Genomic DNA, 21,992 nt, shown 5'->3' with positions numbered 1-21,992 from the left:
AGAGACCACCCAAATAGCACTCTGCTGCTTCAGCTGCAGTACCAAACTGAACACTGTTTGCACCATACTGATGCCAGCTTTAAAAATGTTTCTCAAAGAGAAAACAGACTATTTAGTTTAAGACACTCTTCACTATCAAGGAAGATGGACCAAAGCACTGACAGATTTCAACTGACTCTCACCTCAAATCACTTAGAAGACGAATCCAGTTTTAAAACAAGTAACTAAACTACTCCCTCTTCTATTATAATCACCTTTATAATGAAATTGTTCAGCACTGATTTAAATAGCATCAGTGCTAATAGTCATCTCCTCTTGCTAATGAAGCAAGGAAAGAAACTGCAAAATGGTAATTTGTGCTTCTCAGACATATAAAGCTCCACTCCAGGCCCAAATAAGAGCAAGATTTGAAGTCATGTAGACAAAAACATGTTTCATTTTACAAATGCTATCATACATCTGTACCAAGAGGTGCTGTATCACTGTATGAAAAGGCATGTTAGTACAAAAAGCAATTAATAGGAAATGCATTCTTCTACAGGCTTATCAAAACAAACGGCAAGTAAAGGCCTCCAAGAAAAGAGCTTTGTTGAATCTTTCTGCAGAAGTTTCAAAACCGCTGTGTCAGAGGATATCGCTTCACAGCAGAACCTACAGAAACAGGCCACACGAACGCTGAGGCACCCTACCGAAAGCAGGGCACTACTGAGGGTATAAAAGCGCTAGAAGCACAAGTTAATAGCAAATCACAGAACAGCCCTGTTTTCTTTTTGCTCCACCATTCTCTCCCAAAAGACTCCAATTTACATTCACTGAGCAATCGTTTGTAGCTGTTTTAAGGCATTAGCATGTCTCAGCAACTTGCTATGGAGCCAAAAAGAACAGGCAGATTTGAATAGGGGCCTCAGTCATTATAGTTCAGCCTAGCTTTCTGGTTGCAGTCAGAAATGTCATTTCATCTACAGCTCACCCTGGCTAAAACATTACAGCTGGTTCAGATTTGCCAGCACAGCTACATGTGTAGTTACACTCTGGCCCAGTTTCATCAGAATGTTTTGGGTTAAAAGAAAAAAAAAGCAAAAAACAAAAAAACAAAAGCCACACACACACTGATTATGGTTATGGACCAACTATGCAGGCAGATCCGTAAGGGCAGTGACCTCTTTGTTCATGTAGCAGCAGAACACACAGCTGCTGCATTCTTCAAAACACAGGAGTTATCCAACTTCCTCAGCACCAGCAGAATCTATGCATTTTAAAGCCTTCAATTTATTCCAGTAGGCTCCGGGTTTTCTTCCTGCTGACAACTAAAGTTTTAAGTTGCCATTTGAACCACACTGAAACAGACTTTATATAATACCTTAATATTGAAAATATAATATTTGAACCAGTGATCAAAGACTTACATAACATGTTTTCTCAACTCACTTGACAAGTCATCTAATATCAACTTATGTTCCAGTCCACTCCTGTTGAACAGCTTTTTATTTGTGTGTTTCATGCATAGACTTATTTTAGGCTAAAAACAAGAACAAGCACTTACATTAGATACTCCCAACCAAAACTTTACAAAGGATGGAAAGAGTTATAGGAAGTCTTTTCTCCACTTCTAATTTCAATTAGTCAGCAAGTTTAGATCTTTCATTACAATATATATATATTTTTTAATTTATAGAAAAAAATCCGGACCCTCAAGAAAGCTACCCTCCCTGCACAGTTTTGAGTCCTGCAGCACTGACTTAAGACTGGAGATCGTTTACTCGCATGGTTCAGAATTTAACTGGGGAAAAAAGAGCTGCAACAAGTATGAGAGAAAGTGGAATCTCAGAAAGGGAAGATGGACAGAAGAGACAGAACACAGGTCTTAAGAAGGAAAGGAAGGTCAGCAACTTTTATAACTGATCTGAGCCAGAATATCATAGTAACAGTATTACATCATTGTATAGCCCAGGAACACTTGGTATAGACAAAGCCTCTACTGTTAAAGCATTTATATTGTTAACTACAGCTGTCTGCTGTTGTCCTCAGGGTTATGTGAGGAACAAGAGAACATTTCACTACAACCTCTCCACTCTTACTAAGCAAGAGTAAAGATGTGCAGATTCTATACTGATATCAAAAGGATCACTGATAATAAGGATTCAGCTTTCTATGCATGTCTCCATACACTACACTATTAATAGATATTACTTTGAAACAGTAATTACTACTTGTGGCCATGCTAAACCTTTGCAAAGTACAGATTACTTACTAGAACAGTTTCAAGAAATCAAGGATTAACTGCTGTAAAATAAGGCACTTTAGAAACTCTCATTCATCTCATATACATGCATCTAATTGCTGTTTGTAGACTTAAGTGGTCATTGCAAGCAAAACAGAAGAAAAAAGCATGTTTGTTATTTAATTTCCAAAGTTTTTAGTACCTTCACTATACCAAATCAAGAGGTGATTCCATGAAGTTCACTATTTTACTGAAAAGTCAATCCTAAAAATAACAAGCATTGTGACAGGCACATTTCAGTGACTGGTAAGACAAACTGCATTTTGTTTACATCAGATTTCAGAGACACAAGAGTGGGGGGGGGAGGGGGAGAAAGCAAGAAAGCAAGAAAGCAAGAAAGCAAGAAAGCAAGAAAGCAAGAAAGCAAGAAAGCAAGAAAGCAAGAAAGCAAGAAAGCAAGAAAGCAAGAAAGCAAGAAAGCAAGAAAGCAAGAAAGCAAGAAAGCAAGAAAGCAAGAAAGCAAGAAAGCAAGAAAGCAAGAAAGCAAGAAAGCAAGAAAGCAAGAAAGCAAGAAAGCAAGAAAGCAAGAAAGCAAGAAAGCAAGAAAGCAAGAAAGCAAGAAAGCAAGAAAGCAAGAAAGCAAGAAAGCAAGAAAGCAAGAAAGCAAGAAAGCAAGAAAGCAAGAAAAAAAAAAGAGTTTCATGAAAGTGTCAGAACTCCAGAAAGCTGCCACACAGAGGAATTAGCTTTCAATAGGTGGTGCAGGGGTGGGGTGGGTGGGGGGAATGATCACTGCTTTGTGCTGTAGCATCTGGTAACTTCTTCAGCACCTAAACCACCAAATGCAGCTATATATAACCTTCAAGACTTCCCCCCCCATTTATGATGCATTCCACATTCAGTTTAAAGCAGCAAAATACAAATCAGGATGCCAAGGTTTATCATTTTTAGTACATTTGGACTTCTTGGTTCATCAAGACTAACACTGCAGCACCACTAGAAGCAGGCCCTTCGATATGACAGTATCCCAGCTCTGAAATTCAAAGAAACAACAGTTTCTCTCTGACTGAGAAAACTGAACAGCCTATTTACTTCTTACTCCCCAGCAGCCCAACACATCTGTAGGCAACCCCAGATAATCCAGGAAATTCCAGCCCAAGGAACTACCTAGATGCTTGCAGAAAGGGCACCATTAGCATACTCTCAGTCTCTGGTCTCTTCAGTGATGATTATCAGAAAAATCTAAGCTGACAAAGCTGTATTCAGGTTGACCTCTCTGAAAAGGTAATAAAAAAAATAAAACAAAGCAAATCCCACATATCAAAAATCACTTCTTGGCTTCAAAAGAAAAATGGCAAATAATCCTTGGAGCTGGACATGCTTGTTTACAGTAAGACACAACAGGGACCTTCAGTAAAGATAACTAGTTAAACATTAAAAGTGCTGAGAACACAGTAACCACGGTTGTTCTGTACATGGTAAAGACCATTTCTGAGTCAGTTATAGACCAAGAAAAATGAACATCAAAAAGGAGCATGTTATACATTTCTGGGAACAGCTTTTGTATCAGATTCTTTGGGAGTGTCCTGGTAAAAGCAGTCCCAGAGCACCTCCGAGGCCTGCAGAGGGGACGCTGGCCAGCCACCCCAGGGATCATGCTGTCCTACCCAAGGCACTGCAAGTCAGTGCACAAGCCAGAGGAGAGACCTAAGTTTTTACCCAAAACACGAGTTTTACTTACTCAGTTAAGCCTACCTCGAATATCTGTCTAGATTTAGGACTAGAGGGAGACAGGCTCTGTGGGTCTATTTTTGGAAGATGGCTGTCTCTGATAAGACTGTAACAGAAATCTTACATGAAGTTATGTTTTTGGTAGAAGATGGTATTTATTAATAAAAGAGGATGCTTTGAGATAGTCATGTTCAGGCTTCTCTGCTCAAAAGGCATAAAAATTCAGGCGTTACACCCATAAAAAAAAAAAAATCAAATTGTCTCAGCAATTACTTGTCGGCAGTCTGCCACCTCAGCTGGCACAAACCACAGTTTCCATCGTGTATAGCTGAACTGGTGCCAAGCAGCATCAGTTATGGATACTGCCTGATGAACCCTTTTCTTTCCCAGCACAAACTCTAGAGAGTGCTATCTCACAGCTGTACCTTGGTACTGAGCTGCCTAAAGCCCAAGACAGCAGGAGTCCTCAAGTTATTCTCTGTATTTCTGTTGTAGTTCTGTAAATCTAAATTTATTTGAAATCCGACAGGCAGAGTATAGAAATGACTTCTTTTAAACTGCTTTATAAAAGATAGGGATGCTGCTCTGAAACAGACAATCCAAGGTTACATTCTGCTTTCTCTGGCATCGTATTTTAAGTCAGCCGTTTCAGAAATCAGAGGATGCTTAAAATTAGACTCTGAAGATTCTAAGATTCCCTGCATTCCTTTGAGATGCCAGACAAAAGTTTAAAGTATGTAAAAGCAGTGAAACTCCATAAACTATCTTTGATGCAGTATTTAAGAACAGGCTTGGCTTTGCAAACTGCTGAGAAATAATCTGTAGAAAAGATTCAAGCATTTACAAGATGGATATACACACATATAATTACCAAAAGAACAGATAGAGATTCAGTAATCATTTCTTCTGAGCTTCAGTGAGTAAGTAACCCTCTCTCAATACAGCATAAGTTTCACCTATTTTAAACATATCAAACCTAAAAGAGATAAAAGCCGCTTTAACACAAGTGCCCAAAATAGGCAGTTTCTTGCTAACGAAACACCTGTTGCTGAGAACTGACAGTAAGCACAAAACACATTATAAATTGTTTTTGTAAACAGCACCATGTAGAATTTTAATTAGCTTATAAATTCTGCAGTTCTACAGAGGCCTGATGCTAATGGAGGTCCTGCTGTAATATTAGGGTTCCTAGATGTTAATAAATAAAATGCAAGTATCATAATCTTTTCTGGTTAGGACATCTTGAATTCAACTTAACTTCTCTGAACAGTATGATTATCATGCATGATGTGTTGTTCTATTTAGAATTATGCACTATGTCTAATTTAAGTGTTCAAAATTATACAATATCCTTACTGTGGTTTGAAGGAAAACTAAACCTAAAGCTAAAGCCTGACCAAACACAGAGGGTATTTAGGGACAAATTTTCATCAGAAGAGGTGTAAATATGATGCTCCTGGAGACAAAGTTGCCTTTTTTTTTTTCTGAATGCACTTAATTTAGGGGGCTCACAGGTACTACTTTGCTTTAACACCAATATCATCCTGATATTTTTAATACTGCAATTCCTGGAGAAGCCTGCTTAAATGGTTATGTTAAATGTCCAAACAAGTTACTGGATGACTAAATATAAAAGCCGATCACCTTGCACACAGCGTAGGAAGATACTACACAGTTGATCAGCAACCACCCTGCTGGGCAAATGAAATTTATCTATCACTTATTAAACTGTCAAGCTGTACTGAAGATACGGATACACCACCTAACTGGTCACTAAGCCATGAAGTCTTGCATCATTTCTTAGTTTCCTTTTAACTGTCTCTGATGCTGCTTTAAACACTGCAACATGTGAACAGTGAAGTGCATATGCAACCAATGTGATGGTTTCATGATACAAGTAATCTGGAAATAAAGTCAGCTTAAGATAATTCTGCCACAGTGGTGTGGTGCCAGGAACTGATCTACCTTGAAGACTTTGTTCTTCAAAAGCCTGAACTGGTTCCTCTATCTGGTTCATAGTGCAGCTCCAAAGTTTTGTGCCAGTACAAACAAGGTGGCAGTGCTCTCTAGCAAAAACATGAGACTATCAAATTAGTATCAGAATTGAACTTTAAGACACAGCCTCAATCAACAGTGTAAGCAATGGAAAAATGCAAGCTGCATGCATCAGCAAGAGGCCAGAGCTGAAAGTGAAATATGAGTTGCCCTGTATCAGCCTTAACTATCCGAGATTGTGTCAGATTAATAGATAAGGGACTAAGAAATTGTCATGAATTCGCAGCGTATAAGGCACCCTCCTTTTTGAAGGTGTCAGATACACACCATTTGCTCAGATGGAGAGGTCATTGCACTGTCTAGGTAAAGCTTAAGAACTAGTGGAGGAAAAGAAACTTTGTTGAGGACAACAGGCATTTTCCTCACTGCTAGCATGGAACAGACGTGATCATATTTTTAATGTTTCTTTCTAAATCCATATAGAACAGACTGCACAGATTTCAGTTTCTCAACCTGAGCAGGACAAAAGCCAGAGTTAACTGCCAGCATTCGAGTAAAAGTCTGCACTGCAAAGACTGTACTTTAATCACCATGGCATCCTTTTTACCTACTAATACCCACTTCAGGTGCAAGTCTGTAAACTGCCTTTACAACAACCAAATTTGCTATTCATTCTGTTTTCAAACAGGACTCAACTATGCGAGCGCACATTTCTAGTACAACGTCTCCCCCGCTTAATGTCCAGAACACTTAGATCAGCAAGTTAAGAGTACAATAGCCTAAAAATAGCATGGCTGGGTGCCACTGTCTCCCCATTTATTATGATGGTACCTTTGTACAGAGTTCTTACCACAACTCTACATAGAAAAAAATACAGCCATAAATGGCTTTAAGGGGGGATTGCATCCAAAAGGAGTGAGCTGTTAAGTAGTGCTATGTGATTTTCTCTTTCTCCTCAAGCCACATACTCAGAAATTTGCATTTTTAGAAGCATTCTGAACAAAAATTCTTAAAGTACATCTGACTTGTCCTTCTCTTTTTATTCTCTTGCCATAGTGATACAAGATATCAAACCCCATTTTGGGCAACTGTTTGCAAGGTGTGGATTTCTGTCATGACACTCATTCCCTTCCATGCACAACCACTGGCCAACAGGACTTCTGCCATGAAAGAGTGGAAAAAACAGGACACAATATACTCCCATTTTTAATAGCATAAGGTCAGAAATAAGAGGGAGATCAGCAAGACCAGTGCCCCTGAACCTGGCCTATGGATGCATTCACAAGCACCACCAAGCTGCTGCATTCGGTTAGGAGGATTCCACAACTACTGTGTCCTTGCCACAGCTACAAAAAACAAAAGCCCAATGTGCTAGTACATTGTCTCCCGCAAAACTCTTCCATCTCAAACTCCATTAGAGAAGGCTTAAAACCAAAATAAGAAAAACACTATTGAAGAATACTCGTATCCCTTGCATAAAAATCACTAACTTTATTCCATAATCCTGGGTTTAAAGAGAAAACTTTCCCCCCATTTTAACAACTAACATTGATACTCCTTAAGACAACACAACAACACTGCAACATGCATTTTACATCATACGTGCCATCCTGATGAAGTTCACCAGATAGAGCTATTGGGCCACACAAAGAAGCGTCAATAAATTCTTCATCTCAGGCCTTGACAGTCTGAGAAATTAAGGTGTCAGAGCTGTGGCAAGGACAGAAATATTCCTCAACAGAACAGAACAGACTGATATTTCAAGCATTTTGATTGTGCAGTGGGGGATCTGAGGTAGAATACAGAAGGATAAGTAGATACAACTAATCAGGGATTTATTTATGTACAGAATGACTGAGTATAAACTTAGACCATGGGTCACATTATGACTTTGCAGAATGACAAGCTAATTGTTGCAGTAAGACAGACTGTAGATAACAGCCATGTCAGTTTAAAAAATAAGATTCAAAAGTTTCATGGACACCAAGTTAGCAAAAAGCAAATGCAGGAAGATAACAATGAGTTAAACGACCAGAGAGTGAAATTAGACTTTTTTTGTTTAAAACAAAAAAACAAGCAAAACATTTAAAAGACAGACAATTACCCCACTGTCATACACAGGAGTTTTAAATCAAAATCAAAGCACCAAGTCAAGTCTGACTAGACTTATTAGGAAGACAAGATATCCATGCACAACTACTAGGCTAGTCCACATTTTTTTTAATTATTTATGAGATCAAATACTCATTGCTTTCAATATTAGTCTTAGTCCCAACATGATTTGTTACACTTATTTGAAAGTTACATAACTAGCTAATAACACACTTACCTTGAATATTGTTTTCAAGGTTAGAATGCCTTCTTCCTCCTCTCCCAGCACACTTTAAACAAAACCCAAGAAAATACACTAATATTCAAAACAGTTCTATTGAGCAATCCTAAAGTCCCTTCCCTAAAACCTTCTGGTAAGTCCTTCCATATTGCCGCAATTATTTTAGTGTTTTATGATACCAAATCTATTACTAACTTGCAAGAATAATTACTTTTCTACTTGCTTTTGAACAGTACATTTGGTTGATAATCAAGTCAAATAAATATCTACAAAATCACTTTATCAAGAACTTAACACCAGTATCCAACAGTATATCATACTAGTATATCCGAATGGCACGATGCCAACATAAAAAGCTCAATACTGATCAAGTCTACTAAGAACAATAAAAAACCCTCATGCATCACCAGCAAAAGCCACCTTGTAAGCTTCTTACCTGATTTTAAATGAGCCAGGTAGGCAGAATAATCTCAAAATTTTTCAGTTTTTAAAATACTCTCAAAACAAAGATACTTCTTGCCCTACCTTGACAAAGGTGCAGACTCCAACACAAGGTCATTTTGTCCCACAGCAAATATTCTGCTACATAATAAATTTACAAAAGCATTAAAAGTCCTGATTCCATATGAGCATTTTAGAAAAACATCTTCAATTTGTTTAGGAGGCAGTGTAGACAATTTCATCCTTCTTTGCCAATCTCATCTCCCTCCCCAAGAAACAGGGTGACCAACAAGTAGTTACATGTTTTCTTCTGACAATCTAATTGAAAGATAGTGTTTTGTATAAAACTGCTTGAATCTGATTTAAATACGAAAATTCTACAGTTTTCTCTGTAGAATGAGTGGTTCTCCCTTTTGCTTCTCACCTCCAGGAAGAATTTAAAACATTCACTGGAAAATAACTGGCTTCCTCATGTAATATTTGGCTTTCATCAGCCCAATTCTGTGCTTACATTCAATGGCATAGACAATAAAACAAGCCTTCTGCCTTGACCAAGATAATGGCAAAAAGTTAAGTCACCACTGGGGGGGGGGGGGGGGAAGCATCCAATACAGAACATCTAAGCAAGCTGAAAGCATCTCACTTCTGTCCTCAAAAATACTGCTATTAGCTCCTGCTCTAATTTGGCTATGAAGTTTATACTTGTTTTCCTAATCCATCACATGGATAAAAATGCATTAGCACTGTGAATCATAGGATGCATCAGTGCAGTGCTGTCTTAAACCCTGGGCTAGTTAAACTGTTCAGGTGGTTGTCAGGGCCTGCCAAGTCAGCCACACTGTTTATAGTTTAATTCTACAGATATAGGATTATTACACTTCAGACTCTGACAAATACCGTATCCTGAAGGTTAGAGCGCTGTGATACAAATACAGCCTGACAGAGCAGAATGGCTGGACAGGGGTGGTCTTGAGCATGGAGAACAGTGTGGAGACAGAATTTCAGCTTCTGCAAGCTTGCCGGACCATTTAGTTAAAAGAAGAGCAGTATGTTCTATAGGACTACTGCTTAAAAAGGAGTTATTTTTAGGAAATACTCAAATGCAAGACTTCATTTGTTTAACTAATACTCAAAAGATTGTCCTAAGTTGATCTAAATGGAGCAGAAGATGGATGAAGTTAGAATTCAACTCAGTTTATCTCATAATGCATAATTTAATAGCCTAAAAAGTTATTTTAGATAAACAAAACCTGAGTTCCTCTCAACAACTGGAGAATGAGCAAACAAACAAACTCGATTGAGAAGAAATGATTTTTACACTGTCAAACCTTTGTTTTTGCTAGTCTGTATTTAGCTCAAAAGCCCTATAAACACAGTTGGAAGAAGGGATCTGTTAAAAATATACCACCCCACCCCTTCAATTAAGGGCTGAGAAGCTTATGACACATCTGAGACATCCAACAAGAGCAGGGAAGGAGGACTTAATGTTCCTGATATTTCTAAAGGTAAAAAATAAGCAGGTTTAGAAAAACCCACCCAAACCTTTCATGCCTCTGCTACATAGATTTTAAAGCAAGCACAGACCCAAACTATTTTTATTCCTTTGTAGGTCATATTTAATTAACTGCTTATTTTCACAAAACCTTAATACTGTGTAAACATCACTGGCCAGATCATCTGCCCCACCCAGACTGAGCTCCACACCGCAGGAGGCCAACTATCTCCGTAAGGAGTCCTTGTATCTGAGTAAGAGGCTGTGCCTCCACCACCAATCTCCTAAGAGCACAGCTGTGATGATCAACAGCTACAGAGCTCACCACTTCTCCAGGTCTTTGCGAGAAGCTGCAATCAAGCTAGACAACAGGGGCAAACCCATGTCTAAAGCTATAGACAGATGTCCCCTTTTGGACACAGCTGAAGCTCTCTAAGATTACATTACTCCCCTCCCCCATTCCCTTCTGCCTTGGGCACACAGCAATTAGCATAAATGATCACTAAACCACTAGGGAAGGGGGGGAAGAGAGACAGCCAGGTTGGCTCGAGCCACTAATTTAAAATAATTTAAGCTAGCCTAGCTGACTTTGCCTCCAGTGCTCTCACAACTCACTCTGCTGTGGGAGGTGCGGAACAGAGCAGAGGGCACTTGACAAGCAAGCAGGGATCCAAAACCACCATCACTGGGCAGCTGCCCTCCCTAAGGCCGTGGGCATGTTTTACAAAAAATCATCCCATGGGAGGTGCATAGCCTTCCCTACGTATTATTAAACAGAACTAGCATGCAGAGTTGCCATCGTGGCAAACGGGAGGGCCACCCACTTCCCAACGCTATGAAACAGTATGAGCAGACAGGTCAGGGGAGAAGAGTTGGTGGAAGAGAACAGTTGGTGGCATGCAGGGCACAGATCCCTTTTCCTCACTAATAGAGGCGACAAAATTTGGTCCTGCATTTTGCATGCAGGTTTATAATCACTTTAAGAATCTCTTATTCACATCAGAGATGTATATTCCATCCTGGCACAAGAAGCAGACACATAAATCCCACAGCACACAACACATTCACAATGTTTAAGATTTGCAGATGGAGCATGTGCAAGAGAAGGTTTTATGAACTAGAAGTGCTGGAACAACCAATTGGCATGTGGGGACAACATAGGTCCTGCCAGCAACAGCTCTGAATGCAGGCAAGAAACATTTGCTGTATCCTGAATACAGAAGTTGTACAGCTGTGCCAGCAAAGTGGTATGTTTATCCTTTAGGGCAGATTTGCTTTCTACAAACAGCCTGCATTAGAACGGTATACATGTGGTGAGAGAGTTGAGCAGTTCACTTTATGTTGAATAAATCAGGAAAATTGGCCCCAGATAATGCATCTTTCCCAAGTTTGGGGGAGGGCAGGGGGAGGAGTTGTAGAAGAAAGGCTACTTAAATCATCAAGTAATTTGAATCAAGTTGCCTGATGTATTCAGTTTTTTTCCATTCTAAGAAAAAGCAGCTTTTGGCTAAGCATAGTATTTAATACCACACAAATGCTTAAATTCACTTAAATTTGCTTGAGTGAGTTTAATACACAAGCTCATAATAGTTTATGCTTTCATTTCCATAAATACATATCATCATCTTCTTGCCCTCACCTGAGACACAATATCTAGCCACTTGGACCAGGCCTAGCATCAGTCATCAGTTAAGAAATGAATCAAAACCTGATATTTTAACACTAACATATCCCTTTCTTAAGCATCTCTCCTTATGCAAGAGATCTGGACCACTTCTTGGATAAAAGATCTTGTATACTTACTGCTCATTTTTAAGCAGCATTTCCAGGGTTTAAATACAATGTACAACATTAAGAAATGCTGTAAACAGATGAAAACACACAGAAGTGAATTAATACAGACCTGTAAACCCCTGGAGCACAGCAAGATGCCAGTGTGTCAAGATGCTTTGACATACATAGAAGTAATTCATATCCAATATTTTGAAAACACACAACAGTTCAATGTAAAACTGAAAGCACGAGGTATACTTTAATAACTATGTTTTTGTTTACATTCAGCACAGGTTTAAGCAAATGTTTTCCACTGTCACTTGCAAGATTCTTGTTCAATTTTCCACATCCATTCTTCTATCACCTTGACTAATCATACAAATCCCATCAAACTCATTACTTAGATTCAACAAGTATAAGGGCCATGAGCATTTCTTTCCAATTCCCAGGAGCAGGTGTGTATAAGCACAAGTTGTTTTTATAAAAACAGAAAACATTTTGGGAAGCAAGAAAATATATTCACTATTCTGAAAGCATTGTTCTGTATGTGGCCTCATTTAACATCCCTGTCAGAGATACAGAAGAGATGACAATTAAAAAGTCTTCATTCTCACTAGAAATCCCCTGCTTCCTGACTCCACTTCCTGCTCTCCTCCCTCTCATCCCCATCCCATCCCACCCACAGTAAACTATGCATTTCCTATTTCTGAAGACCTTTAAGAGGAAGAAAAAAAAGTATCTCTAAAAATAGTGCTATGAAGGCCACAAAGGATAAATCTGGTACAGAAACTGAAAATAAGCCTCACTCAAACACGACACCTACTATCATGAGGCAATACAGGATTCAAGAGAGATTCTGACCAATTCCAAAGGAAACCTCCTCTCCTCCGCTTTGGCTGGAAGGGTAGTAGCTGCAACACAGGGCAATAACACTTAATTTTCCTGACTGTGTTTGTAATAAACTCGGACAGTCACAGTTATTCTGGAAAACTGGATTAAAGAGGAAGAGAAAAATTGCAATGCCTTAGTTTTTAATATATCTTCATTCTAAATGCTAAGGATCTAAATGAGACATCTCATCAAGAACAAATACACAGAAAACATCATAGCAGTCTTCAGAGATATAGCAATAGACAATTTAAGACAAATGACTTGGAGCAAATGCTATCATTGAATAATCCAAAAGCAGCTGTCATAATTAGTTAGCTCAAATCTCATCAGAATCAGAGAAGTTAGAGTTAAAATCAAGCTCTCTTCCTGTAAGCACTGTGCAACTCTAAAACAGCAGCATTATCTTCGTTATTTTAGAATTAACATTTCTACCTACGATAAGGTGGTACAACTTGACCTTTCCCGATTAAAAAAAACCGGCGCAAGCTAGCAAATGACCAAAGAAACTCAGTCAAGTTTGAATCTCTCAACACCTTATTTCCTGTCTAAAGAGCCCTTTTGTTCTGCTTCCCTGCATAAATGTTAATATTCTGCCATCATTAGAAAACAAAACAATGCAGAAAAAGCCACACACGCATGAACTTAAGTGCCTCAGAGGGCAAAATAAAGAAACACGACAAGATTAGAACCAGAAAATTCCTACCAACAAAATCTGCACAATTTTCTGTTTGCTTCACCCCAGATTAACTTCACTTGAAGCTGTACTTCGGCGCAACCTAGCCTGAACGCCGAGCCCCGCCTTCCCCGCCGCCATTGGCCGAGGCGGGCAAGCTCCACCCCCCCAGCCAGGCTCGGCTCCCTGATTGGCAGCGCCTCGTATCCATTATTTAAAGAACTTTTCCTTGCTAGCAGGTTAGGTTGTGCCGGTTCGAACACCCGGGGCGAGCTGGGTTCTTAAAGGGGCAGGACGCGACCGGCAGCGGTGACAACCCCCGCGCGGGCCGGCGGGCGCGCGCGGCCCCTCGCCCCACGCGCGGCCCCACGCGGGGCGCGAAGGCGGCGGCGCGGAGGCGGCGGCGCGCGCCCGCCCGCCCGCAGCGGGCGCCGGCCGGGGGGCGCCCGCCCGCCCACGCCGCGCGGCTCCCGCAGCGCTATTTTAGAGCCCCGTCAGCTCGTGATGGTGCAAATTACAGCGCGTCGGGATCAAAGCGCGCTGCAAGGGCTCCTGCCACATGGCGTTACATAACTGCCGCCTGCTCCGGCGGCCGGATAAAATTAGATGCGGGTTTTGAGCCCAATCTACTATTTACAAGTGCTTTAAGTTACCCTGGGAAGCTGGGCACACTACACAAATTAGTAACCCCGAATCAAAAGAAAAAATACGTGTAGTTGCCAGTTTCCAACTCCCTTCTACTAATTTAAAGGATGAGTCAGCAAAAAAGTAAGCGAGGCAGGAAGTGGCTGTCTTCATCTGACAAGGTGCCGGGTTTGCGCTTAGGCACTTCTTCAGGCTTCATTTGACCGAAAAAAATTTGCAAGACATTGTTAAAAGTTCTGAATCAACAGCATTTGGCACAGCAAAACTTCCTCCTAACAGCATACAAAAACCTGTCACTTATATTAAAAGCCTTTGTGTTTTTTAAAATGTAAACACTAAAGCAGTTTCCCACCCATCTATCAAATGAAAGCCTGGAACATACAAGAAGAGTAAAAACAAAACAAGGCATAATAAATATTTCACAAGTGCAGATATGACAACCCATTTGCAAAAAACCTTGCCCCATTCCAAATACAAAATGCTACAAAGACCTAGAACACAGTAATGCTGTTCGGCCTCACACCCACAAAGGAGCCATAATAGTTACACAAGACTTATCTGATCAACAAAGCTATCTTACATAAAACATTGTCACATATATAGTTTAAACTAACTACAAATGCTAAGCTACATAAAGCTATAGCACTTGTCAGCATAAGCATATTTGGTTTTGTTTTTAAACTATGCAAGGGAACAGGAGAGGAAAAGCTACTCCTTGTTTCTAGTTCTTAGCACTTTTCCTCTAGACAGTGTTACAGCAGCCTGTCTTCTACTACTTTTATACTGCAAAACGGATATCTGTTTTAACTTTTCTATTGCAGCTTAATCAAGTCCAAGACAGTTTAGCTTACTGTTTTACTGCAAATACCACCCAATATCAGGCGTATATTTATAGCTAGGTACTTCCTTGAGCTGTGATACACACACCAAAAAGAACATAAAACAACCCTTCAGAAAGTGTAACCTTTAATTCTTCTTTCTAAAATGGTCACATAACACGTTCTGTGCTACCTTCTATTTTAGGGCAATCGATCACACCATAAATCCAAACAGAACTAAAAAGCAGCAATTGCTACAGTCGTAAGTTAATAAGCATGGAGCACTACAAGAATGGAGTTAACAAGGTTTACATAACTTTCCCCACAGACCCTAAAATGAGCTGAAAGAATCAAATGTGAACCCTTGCACCTGAATTCAGTGCCTAGCAAGAGTCACTACTTCAAAAGTACTACAAGAAGTTAATCAGGTCCCCTGAGGACAACTATGAAGCCATGCCTGCATGACATTTTCTGACCAAATACTATCTAAGCAATCAAAACGAAGAACATGGTTCAAACAAATAAAACACACCAGTAAAGCATCCTCTAAGCATCCCAGTGACCAATCTGGAAAGCTTCAATTTAGAACACATTAACTTTAGGCCCATAGGAACAACAGCAGAGGCCACAAATCTTATCAGTGGGACTGCCTAGTGCTAGAAGAGGACATGACAACCCTGAAGTCATTTTTGTTGTCTGGGTATGTACAAAAGGAAAAAACATTACCCTAAAACTCTCCAGCTCTTTATGCTACCACAGAAGTCTAGCCACATGTCAACTGCAACAGCGATGAAAAAGTTTTATCAAAGAACATCCCACACTTAACTCTGGCTGCTGTTCCACAGGCAACTCACGGCTCCTTATCAGTACAAGGGAGAAGTTTCATTCCTCTGTCTCCCCATCTTTGCCCTCCCAGTCGTACAGCTGGGCCCACTCCCTTGCCCCAGCTCTGGTGCTCATCAGACCTTTCCATGTGCCTCTGACTCACTGATCTGGCAGAAGTTTGGCCAGCTTCTGATAAGCAGCAGGATGGCTTACCCACAGCATGAGGGGAATGGCAAAGCAGATCCTCCTGTTTCCAGCAGTGTGACCACCTAGATTTGCTCACTTAATCTCATAAAAGCCCCAGAATTAATTTGCTGTGCTCACAGAGGTACACAGATCCCCCAAATCTGTAAAGTGGGGATCAAAACTAGATTCACAGTTGTGAATCTACCTCACTGGACCAAAAATCATGGTTGAACACACCTGTATTTAGATGTTAAAAATCCAGATAAAGTTGTTACTCAAATCACTATCTCATGCTGAAGGGCACCTGGTGAAACTAAGCATTAAGAACCCTGATTTATAAGCTCAGTTTCCATACCCAGGTCACATTTTTCCTGAAAGCACACACATTTTTTGGAAAACAGAGTCACCATTTTAAGGTCCAGGCTCAAGTTATGCCTTTGCTACTCTTACAATACCCACAGTAATGCAGGAAAAACTAAAATAGCAGTTTACAGCTGTAAGAACATTAAAAGGGAAACTCTGACAGCAATGTTAAAAAGATGCAGTTTGCTGCCCCTGAACTTTGCACTGAGGACAATAACAAGAGAAAGCACCTGACTCTCATTTGACTATTGTAATCATAGAACAGCTAAAAGCCCATTTGTCCTGTAATCTTATGTACACAGAGGACAGTAAGTTTGGAGCACTTGACAGCTCAAGAGATCAAGAACAGAGCCTTTCATCTCTAAGTCACCAGTACAGAGACCAGAATAGTAGCAATCAAAAGCTACTTGTGTTGGTTGTTCAGGGATTAGATGAAAAGATGGTTACTCACTGTCCAATTCCCAACAGATCAGTGTGAATCACAAGAGCTTTCTTCACAATTTGCACCTTTTTTTCAGTCTTAAATACATTACATCTTCTAGGTTTTATACAGGTTAATAAGTGGCAAAGCAAGAGAACTGCTGCTTCCACATGCTGAACTTGTACAGAAAGGACTTTACCCTCTGTTTGTCAATTACGTCAGCACTACAGCATGTGCTGAATTTGTTTAAAAATAAACAACTATAGTTTTAGCTTTTTTTTATTATTAGAGACAGCTTTAAAATTAATATTTAGCTTCTCATTCCTTTCATGCCCTCAGATGTTGCAATACCTGTTTGCAAGAACAATTGTTCTTACAAACTTGGTGTATGAGTTATATTTGTATATACATCAATTTTTAAAGCACATTAAAGTAGAAATTTCAGAAATTTGCTATTTGAGAAATGATTTTGAAAAGTCAGTAGCCATTTTTAATCAAACCTAGACAACATGAATCTTCATGAGGACGTCTACACAAGGACAGGGGAAAGTCTCAATGTGAAGAAACAAACATTTATTTTCATATTCTTATATGTTCTCCAATATACCAATGTGCAGTCACTACAAAGTCAGTTAATAACTGCCCCTTTCCAACCTGATTTTATTTACAGAAGTTTGCAGGCAATGTAAGCCAGATGAAAAAAAGTTCAGAGTGTATGTTGACTGAAGATTCTTGAGTGCAAGTTCATTGCCCTGATAGGAACAGCACTACCAAGAACCGTCTCCTAGACAACTCCCATAATTTATAGTTCCATAGTTCCTGGTAGTATATTACTTCCCAAGAATGAAGTTGCTGATGGCAAGCCAAGGTCCCAGGAACTTCAGTGTCCTTAGTTAAGGAGGCCCTTGCATACAAAAAACAAGACTTTGGACTCAGCTTGCTATTCCAGACATCTAGAGAGAGCAACATACCAGACTGATGAGATTTCTGTAGTCCTGAAGAACTTTGAGAATTCTCTTGATGCTTCCAATCCAAGGTGTATTACTGCACCGCAATAATCAAATCTGGAAATAACAAAAAGGTGCATGTGACAAATATCAGGTCTTCAGAGAGGACTGTTTAGTTTCCTGGACAGCAGCATAGATGCACCAGACACAGAAGCACACTCCCCTGATAAGTTCAAGTAGCCATCTCAAATGACCCAAAAGTTAGCTACTGTGGCAATTAATTAAACTTCATCCACATGTCAAATTCCAACTGCTTCCTTCTGCCTAGAGAATAAACTATTAAGAGAATAGCTTCAATTTCTCTTTGCTCCACAATATCTCCTGGCTTATAAAGTTGCACCTCCGTAACAGGTCTCAATCACTCACAGCAGGTGCCATGTTGGTATTTTTTCAGACCAAGATGGGGAATTGAATCTTATACAGCACAGCTACACAGCTGATGACTCTGATGATAGATGTCATGCATCACCCTCTTTGGTCAGAGTCCTTGAGAAAGGATCCAGACATTTCAAAAGACTTTCCCTTGACATCAGATATCTCTTGGGCAAAAAACCTGTATGCTACAATTTCCATTGAATTCAGCATGCTCCAGGTGCTCTTATATATATATATATATATATATCTCTATATTACCCTTTATAGCTTAAATCAAGTATTAAGTCAAAGCACATTCAGTACTTAACTCAAAAGATATTCAAATATAGGCATGTAACTATTAGCTGCCAAGAAAACAGAGCCAGAAGTTTGTATACCTACAATTCTCTCAGAAATCAGACCAATTAATACATCTGTTACAAAAGGACACACTTTCACAGAAACAGGGATTACCTTTATCTGTAACCATAGCAACTTTTCAGTAGTTTGTGTTAATGTTACTCCTTCCGATAACTTGCCACTAACTCTTTCAATTTATTTGTATAGGGTTTTGTACGTGCCATCTGACACCACACAGTAACAAGAAGTTGAAATGTAAACTTACATTCTTAGACCATACTTTCAAAAATTTATTACTTAACACAGTTTTTCATCTTTGCCAGCAACTCATGATCAGTAGAAGGGAAAATTATTTTAATCTGACTTACAGTCTTGTAAAACAAAAGTTATTTTAAGAGGTAACTAAGAAATACTTATAGGATATATAAGAGAGGAAATCCTTCACTGATAAAGGAACTATTTGGACAGTAATAAAATCAAGGAATTATGCCACTGGTATGTCATCAGCTTTGATATACAGTATTACAAGGAACAAAAATCCCCCAAACCACAGTTATTTTGGCCTAAACAAATATTTTACAGACCAGACAAGAGCCAGTCCCATCATCCTAGGTTACATGATATATTTTCTATAAAAGACAGGCCGAGGCGCCTCAACATTAAATAAACAGACCAGGCAGAATTCAAACAGGAAAACTACAGAAGTTAAAGGAGGTACAGGGAAGAGAATAAGGGAAGAATAGGCCTATTTGCTTCCTCAAATGTTGAGTTACTATCACTCACAGTTCAGATAAGCATTAGCCCTCTGTGAAAGGAATTATTTAAGATGATATCAGGCAAGTAAAATTATTTGCTTTGAAGCAGAAGGAGGAAGAGAGTCGTTTCTTTCTTTTCCCCGGTGGAGTTCATAGGTCAGCTTACAAAGCTGCACCCTTCTCTCTCCAGCGCACACAGGCTCCTTGGCACAGCGGAGAGGAGAGCCCAGATCCTTACACGAATGAAAGGAACTCAGCACGCTCCCTGCAACTCTTATGCAATGACATCTATTACAGGACAAGCCTGAACAAACATCCAGGGAACGGACTTCAAAACACAACAGTGCACTTAGAAGTCCACAGAGGAGAAAAAGTAACCACTACCGGTTTTGCTGAATGGTTACACGCTACACCAGCAGACCCGGTGGGAGCTGCTGGTGTTAATAGTGGTAAGATAATTAGTGCTCTTTATTTTTAAGACCATCCGCTAGGGCCTAACATCCTGTGGAAACCAGAGTGGATGTTCACACCCCTCATCTACCATCGCAGGCTTTCTAGAGGTTAGAGGAAGAGTCAAGTCTGGTTAAGTTTAGCAGAGCGTCTCGGGGAACACAACAACAAAAGGAACTTTTCCTACAGCAAGACGCGAAGGGATGACAGACCGCGTAAACAGCTGGTCCAAGGGGACGGGTGCCACAGCAAAAAACCGGATTTGACTTCCTGAAAACCCACCCTCACGGCCCCGGCCAACGCAAAACGCCGCGCCGAGCCCACCCGAGGAATAAACACCCGCGGCCGGGTGGCGACCGGCCGCCCTGCCCGGGGGAAGCGCCGCAGCGGGCAAGGGCTCGCCCGCCCCGTCCACCAAGGACACGAGTACAAACACCCCTGCCCGGGCCGGCTCCTGCGCACGCACCGAGGAGCTGCCTCCGGCGGGAGGGGGAGGAACGACCAAAAAAGGGAGAAAGCAGTCCCCAACCCCGGCGCCGCCGCGCCGGCCGCCCCCTCAGCGCCGCGGCCCCCGGCCCGCGCCGGCAGCGCCCCCACCGCGGCGCCCCCGGGCTCGGGCAGCGGCCGCCGCCCCGCCCGCCCCCGCGGGGAGAGGGGCAGCGCTGCCCCCCCCCCCGGCCGGCCCGGCCCGGCCCCGCGGCCGCTCGCGCCTCACCTGCCTCAGGGCCCGCCGCGTCCCGCCGCCGCCGCCCGCCCGGCCGCGCCTGGCCCCGCTCGCTCCTCACCAAACTTTTTTTTCCCCTTTTCTCCGTGTTTCGTTGCCCTCAGAGTGACGCGGGCGGGCGCTGATTGGCGGAGCCGGGGAAGGGAGGCCGGGAGGAGGGGAAGGTGGCGCCGGATCCCGCGACTAATTATTACAAGGAGACGGCGGCGACGTGAACCACAGAATTGCGTTTAAAGGGACAGCGGCCCGGCCCGCCTGCCCCCTCCCCGTGACCCTCTCCAGGCGCGGGGCGGGAGCAGGGCAGCGGGCGGGGGTCAGGGTCATTGCAACGTGCGCGACCGGGGCGGGCCTGATCCACGGGGCGGGCGCCGGCGGCTTCCCTGGCCTCGCCTTGCGGCTCGGCAGCGACGGGGGGCGCGGGGCCGGGGGCTGCCCCGCTCCCCTCCCCCCCGGCCGGGCCCGCGGCGGCCGTTGGAGCGGCCTCCCGGGAGGTGGCCGCCGCGCCCGGCGCCCGCTCTCGCTTGCCCCCCTCGCAGCGTATTTATTCTGCGTAGCCGCCGGCCCCCGGCCGGGGAGGCGGCTCGGGAGCGGCAGCCCCCTCAGCAGGGGCCGGTCTCGGCTCTGCGGCGGCGGGCGGGAGCGCGGCTTCGCGCCGGGCTGCTCGGCCAGCGCGCCCGGGCCGCGGAGCTGCAGTTCGCCTCGCTACTTTATTTCCTCTATAAAAAGTCAGCTGCGGATTTTGAATCTCCTGTCGTTATCTACAACAGGTCACATGATTTGATTTTTTTTTTTTAATGGGGGAACACTGAGACAATACACTGCAGCTTGTTTTTATACGACACATTTTTATATTGCACCTGCAATACACAGGCTCACATAGTTTCACAGAGAGCTGTAAACTATACCATAAAGGAAGGTTTTTAAGGTGAGATTTAAGGACAGTAGCGGCTTGAAGCAGATAGGAAGGGAAGATAGGATTCCAGAGATGAAACAGCCCAAATAAAAAGGGATTTTATCTGTGGATAGTGGAGAGGAGCAGGCTGAGCCTGGAGGAGCTGCCAGGAGAGGAGCTGGGTGCGAGGTTTGGGGAAGTCAGGTGGCCTGAGTTCGCAGAGCATTTCAAGGAGAAAAAGGTGACCAGTTGTGAAGGCTCAGAGGCTCGAGGGAAGCTGGAGAAGTTGAGGATGGGTAAAGCATTGAGGGATGCTTAACAGTATTTTAGCATTTATGTTTTTTGTAGAGCAGAGGAATTTGAGAATATCCTGCGGAAGACATTGCAAGAGGATGCACACAAGGATTTCAGCAAAGATAATGTCCAAGCAGAGATGTTCCACTGGCAAGAGTATGCTATGTCAAACACTGTGGGCCGAGTAGGTAGGTCTATAACCCTGGCAAAAACACTTAGTGGGTGGAAGGCCCCTAATTTTTCTGGTTTGAGTATTTGAGCCTGGATCAACATGAGAAAATGCTGGTGCAACCAGCATGGAAGTGCTAACATAGTTTTACAGCTATTTTGGTAGAGATTATTCACACTT

General features: G+C 41.9%; 1 protein-coding gene across 7 annotated transcripts in view; it reads right to left on the bottom strand.

Moving 5' to 3' along the window:
- The window catches only part of ZFAND6 (zinc finger AN1-type containing 6), a 41,256-nt gene extending 20,617 nt beyond the window's left edge, over positions 1–20,639 (bottom strand). For 2 of the 7 annotated variants that reach the window (XM_067305837.1, XM_067305841.1), the window contains exons 1-2: positions 20,449–20,531; positions 17,779–17,871 (exon numbers count right to left, since the gene is read on the bottom strand). The gene's annotated coding sequence lies outside the window, so the exon portion shown is untranslated. Of the gene's footprint in view, positions 1–13,579; positions 13,643–17,778; positions 17,872–20,199; positions 20,220–20,448 lie in introns of those variants that run through there. The other 5 variants (XM_067305839.1, XM_067305838.1, XM_067305842.1 and 2 more) reach the window with 5 other exon arrangements.
- Between the last annotated feature and the right edge of the window lie 1,353 nt (positions 20,640–21,992).

Source organism: Apteryx mantelli, chromosome 15 (assembly GCF_036417845.1).
Source record: "Apteryx mantelli isolate bAptMan1 chromosome 15, bAptMan1.hap1, whole genome shotgun sequence".
NCBI classification, from domain to species: Eukaryota; Metazoa; Chordata; class Aves; order Apterygiformes; family Apterygidae; genus Apteryx; species Apteryx mantelli.
The sequence above is the reverse complement of the archived record's forward strand: the minus strand, read 5'-3'. Positions and strand labels throughout refer to the sequence as shown.